Below are 5,982 nucleotides of genomic sequence, written 5' to 3'. Positions count from 1 at the left end.
AGCCCTTTAACTAGAAGGTACCAAGAGGAGCAGCAGCAGGCTTCCTCATCAAATCCTTGTGGTCTTGCAGCAATATTTCCACTGTGCCCCATAGTGATGGTAGAATGCAAAGTACATAACACTGAAGAGGTGTGGGGGGGGAGGTTTCCAAGAAATTAGGCACTGAAAATTTCACCCTTGAGCTTGGCACATTCTGCCGTCCTCCTCCTGTCCCCCATGCAAATGGGATCAATTGATCAAAAGTTGGTGTCAAACTGATTTCTTTCTCCATGATTTTGTTGCAAATGAAGAAAAGTGCCCCTGTGTCAAATGTGGTAGAAAAATTTAACTTGACAGGCGTGAAACAAAAGGGCAATGTGTGGCATGCAAGAAGCTTTGCACAGAGGTGTTCACTTATTTCCCAAAGCTTTAATAGGGACTAGTTGCTAACTACTCACATACTGTACAGTTTTGCATCCTGATAGGTTGGACAGTGTGGAAATAATTTTGTGAATTCCTCCTCCTGGTACTCTAGGGCAGTAATACCTTTCAGTATATGGTCCTGGTACGTATTACATTGTTGCAGCACAACAACACCAGAGCTGGCAAACATGAAAGGCACAACCGAAGTGCTTTCTGAATTAGCACACCTGCTTTATGTTGTCTCAGCTGTAAACTGCCCCTTGGAGTCTGTTTTTTCCCCAGGGTCTCTGTTATTAGATTTCAGCCAAGCCTGAGTTTAAAAAAGAAAAAAAAATCATTGATTGGCAGTGTGGCAGGGAAAAGAGTAGGGATCTGCCACGAGGTGGGGTTGCGAGGGGTACAAAATGTTAAAGGTATTTTGGACATCGCAGTCTAAAGATATTGTTGTGAGATCCTCGTCTTGAGAGGTTTGGAGTCAAATTTTGCAAATTCAAGGTTTGCATAGTTCAAATAAGTCTCCAAACAGCCTGAACTCTGCCCCTTTGAGGTTCACCCATCAGTCAAAAATAGTCAATAAATATAACAATAATCAGAATTGGCCTTGGAGATAAATCAGTAAGATGAAAACAAAAAGCAATCAAGTAGCACTTTAAAGACTAGCAAAATAATTTATTAGGTGAGCTTTCGTGGGACAGGCCCACTCCTTCAGACCATAGCCATACCAGAACAGACTCAATGTTTAAGGCACAGAGAACCAAAAACAGTAATCAAGGAGGCCCTCGGTAACATGCCTGCTCTCTCCTACAGACAACCTCCCAACCTTATGAGGATCCTCACCAACAGCCACAGTCTATACCCCAGGAATACCAGTCCTGGAACCTTTCGTTGCAACAAAGCCCTCTGGAAATACCATCACTAGACCTAACCAGGTTATTCACAGAATCACGGGCACTTTCTCATGCTCCTCAACTAACATTATATTTGCCATCATGTGCCAACAATGCACAGATGCTTTGTATATTGGACAGACTTTTAATTCCCTTAGACAAAGGGTTAATGGGCACAAAACAGACATCAAAACACTCCAGATCCACAAACCAGTTAATCAACATTTTAATGGAGTGGACCATTCTGTTAATGACTTAAGAGTATGCGTGTTATTGAAAAAAAAATTTTTTTTCACACCACTATTCAAAGGAAAACAGGCAAGCTATCTTTTATATTCAAATTCGGCACATTAACACGTGGTTTGAACTGGGATGGGAATTTTCTGAGTCACTATAGGGAATTGTTAGCATACTTGGCTTAATCAAATTCTTGACCTTCCCCCGCAACCCCTCCGCTCTGATTTGCTCACCTTGATCGTTTTTTGATGATTTGTCCTCCTTGATTACAGTTTTTGGTTCTCTGTGCCTTAAATATTGAGTCTGTTCAGGTCTGGCTATGGTCTGAAGAAGTGGGTCTGTCCCACGAAAGCTCACTTAATAAATTATTTTTCTAGTCTTTAAAGAGCTACTTGACTGCTTTTTGTTTTGATAATATATAGACTAGCACGGCTCCCTCTCTGTTACTATTCGTCAGTAAGATGAGTGGCACCTGGCATTGAGAGCAGTTTTAATCACATCAAACAAGAACTGACTTTAAATGACATCACTCTATAAAGAAAAGCAGCTCCTTATTACATCATGAACCTGTTGTTAAGTAATTATAAATCAAAGTACCTTTTATTGCTCAGGAGCAAATATGGAAAGGGCTACAAGGGAAACAGGAGGAGGAGGAACATTTTTTATGATGGAAGTTCAGAATAAGCTTCCTTTTCAAAACAATCCCCAACTGAAGTTATCCGGTGTTGTGGTAGACAACAAACAAGTACATTTTCTTAATAGAGTGTTTAATTTCCGGAGGGATATGACATCCTAATGTATTTTACACATTATTCAGAAAATATCCTCACGTATTAAAATCTTGCTCTTTGAGAGGTACTTCTCCACATGAAATGTCCCAGGCACTCACAAAGTAGTTCCAGCCCAGTTCCAAAAATCTGATCCAAACTCTGCTTTTTTAAAAGGTTATAACTGTATGAGGATCCTACAATGTGATGTTTCCATAGGGATATGTCTCCACAGCAAAGTTATTTTGAAATAACGGCCATTATTTCAAAATAACTTTGCGGGCGCCTACATGACACAACTGGTATTTTGAAATAATTTGAAATAGCAGACAGCTCATTTTGAAATAGGTAAACCTTATTGTACGAGGAATAGCACCTATTTTGAAATAGGGGCTGTGTAGACCGGTAATACAGCCTATTTCAAAATAAGCCTTAGTGCGCCCAATGCCTTTACTTCAAAATTGGCTCTCTTGTGTCTGAACGCTCTATGTTGAAATAGTGCTGCTGTATAAACATACCCATAGAGTGCTAATCTCTTTGAATTCAGTGATGGTTGTGTACAAAATTCAACCTACACTTTCAGCTTTGTCATGGTTAAATAATTTATTATTATATCCTTTATGGTCTAGTCAGTGTAACGTGTAAATATTCCCATAACTCAGACAACATATTACCTGATCCTGTGCAAGCAATGAAAGTTACAAATCGGTGAAAATGATAGGATCTCTATACTGACATCTAGTTTGGCAAGCTAGCAAAGAGAAACCTGCTGAATCTGTCAGACTTCTAAGGTTTACATGATAGTCAGAATGAGTGGTGACTGAAACATGTGAGCTAGGATTCCAGCTGGGGACCCCAAAAAATTCACAAAGTCCATCTTGTTTAAAATACATTCTAAATTGCAGAACAAAATACTATGCCATTAATACAGTGGTTCCCAACCTGGGGTCCATGGACCTATGGTGTCCACCAGGGTACTGCAAGAGGTCCACCAAAAAATAAAAGAAATAAAAATGGTCATAGAAAATAGTTTAAAGTAAATTGCAAAGTTACCATCTATTATTATTGGAAGATATTTAATTTAAAAATAATGTTATTAATTGCGGTCCAAAAATCTATATTGTGGTTTCCTTTTTCATTTAATGAAGTGTACATAGCAGCTAGAATTGGCTCTGATGGGGGTCTGTGAACAGTTTGGGGGTTGATTCAGAGCTGTGAATGGTTTTGGGGGGGTGGTTGGGGACCCACACTAGAGAAAAGTTTGGGAACCAATGACCTAGAAGGCTGTCAACTTCTTATCGGCAAGTCAATATGATGTAAGGTTGAATGTCAAACCCAGAGACCATGAGAATACAAATTATGATTTACACTCAAAACACTCATGAAGTTTTCATGACCTGATTTTGTAGGCTCTTTGCTAGAAGCAGGGCAATTCTAGAGCAAAACACATCTCCGGTCTAAAACTGACAGAGGGCAAAATTGCAATATAACCAGGTTACTTGGTCTCCTAAGACACTTTTGAAAATGGAACTTGGTCATTTCGAAATTTTTACCTTCTGTCTCTCAATTAATAAACAGACAATTGTCTAATGATCCAGCTATACGGTTATCTGAAGTGAAAGTGTGGTGATTTTGCAAGCTGAGTTGCAAAAAATTGCCATGATTTATGGGTGCTGTCTCTAGCCAGCCAGCACCCACCATTTTGGAATCTATCCATTTGAAGAAAAGAACCCTTGACAGATTTTTAGAAATGTTGAGAAGATTCATGTGAGTTTACAAGTGCCAGTGAGCATTGCCTCTGCTAAAAGTGGCATTTTAAAATAAATCAAAGCTTTTAAACCTTCAAGAAATATCAGCAGAGAGAAAAGCAGCCATCTGCTGCCTCTTTCTCTTCAGGGAAAAGGTTTTAATTTCACCCTGACAAATAGTGGATCTACACACTGATCCATACTGTCCATTTGTAAAGATTCCGTGACTTAGGATTAACCACTTACAACAAGCATATGCATTAGCAAAAGCCTTATACCACAAACCCTGCAATCGCCTGTAAATCATTCACAGCCATTCTATTAGTACTGTACTTCCATAGTTTTGGGTATTTAGATTCACTTTTATACAAGCATTCTTTAGAATTCTTCTGTGTTTGCTATTTATAAGATACCCATTAGCCACCATCAGTTTGTTAACAGAGACGATGAAAGATTATGTTGTTATCAGGTAAGGGACAGGAGCTAATGTGTTTATGAAACAGACATGCACATGACCCCTACAAAGACAGACACTGAAAAGCAAGAGGCAGGTAGTATGTATTAAACAAGCGGAACTGTCTCTGGTAAATATGTTTTTCAAAATCTTTTCCATGAGATGGTGTAAAAGGCTTTTTCTGACTGTGGTAAATGTGAAAAATGTACACAAGCAATTTACTTTGCTTCTCATAGAAGAGTAATGAAAGGAATCCATGAATATTTAAATAACTGACTGAACAGGCTCCTTTTGTGTTCGCCTTCTGCAAAACAGTCTAGTGATCAAGTTTACTGGCAGGATGTATTTGTGGGAGCAGTGAATTTTAAAATGAATACTGAAAATACTGATGTAAAGTAAATTTAAGTTTGTATTCCACAAGTACCCACGCAAGAAAGTCCAATGCTAAGATTTATGTCTAGTCAACAAAGAGAAACATAAACTGCCAAAGATCATTTTGGTAATATCAAATATTCATGACAAACCTCTCACCACTGAGTGCCACACAAAGAATTTTTCCACAGTAGTCCCTTGATAAAATTTCAAAAGCAAATTTTAAGAAATCAGATCTATTGGCAGATGTTGTGTGGTCAGAAAACAGGTGATATCAGATTAGTTATTAGTTATGAATTATTAGTCAAGCAGTAGACAATAGTACACACACACACACACACACACACACACACACAGGTTGAACGTCTCTAGTCTGGCACCCTTGGGACCTGACTGGTGCTGAACCAGAGACTTTGCAAAACCATGGGAGGTCAATATTATCTAGCAGCACTATCAACACTTCCATTGCTTACTAGGCTCTTAGATGACATTTGGGGTAAATTACAGTTAAATAGCAGCACAGAATACTAAGAGCCAGGATTGCTGGCTAAAAACAAACTTTATGGGACAACAGAAAACGTGGCCACACCCCTGATAAGTGGGCATCTGACTAGCTAAAAATCATGCCAGATTATGGATATTCCTGGATGAGAGAGTTCCAGATTCAACCTGTGTGTGTGTGGATGTGGGTGTGTATCTATCTGTTTCTTCTTAAAGAAATCAGAATGTTCTTCATCTGTTTGAGCTTATTTCAGAGTCATAATCCTAGTCACAGAAAAGAGGAAGAGATCAGTGCACCATAATAAGAGGACACATTAAGATAGGAATTTGGCCCATAATTTTTGCCTCTCATTACTCTTCTTCCCCCACTCCCAAAGTTGGGACAGATTGTGCAGGTATTTGATACCTTGCATATTTATCCTATGTCAGGAGATACAGCACAGAAGGTATCTTGATGGAAGGACAGATCTAGGATCTCCTCCAGCCAGGAGTTAACTACTGGACCAATTGCTACACAAACATTCTGTAGTAGATTCAAACAAATCCTGGAACAGACACGTTTTGCTTTGTTTCAGGTCACAGAGTCTTTTACTCCAAGCTCCATGTCAGCTCAG

This window comes from Carettochelys insculpta, chromosome 20 (genome assembly GCF_033958435.1).
Source record: "Carettochelys insculpta isolate YL-2023 chromosome 20, ASM3395843v1, whole genome shotgun sequence".
Taxonomy (NCBI): domain Eukaryota; kingdom Metazoa; phylum Chordata; order Testudines; family Carettochelyidae; genus Carettochelys; species Carettochelys insculpta.
This window is presented reverse-complemented; position numbering follows the sequence as displayed.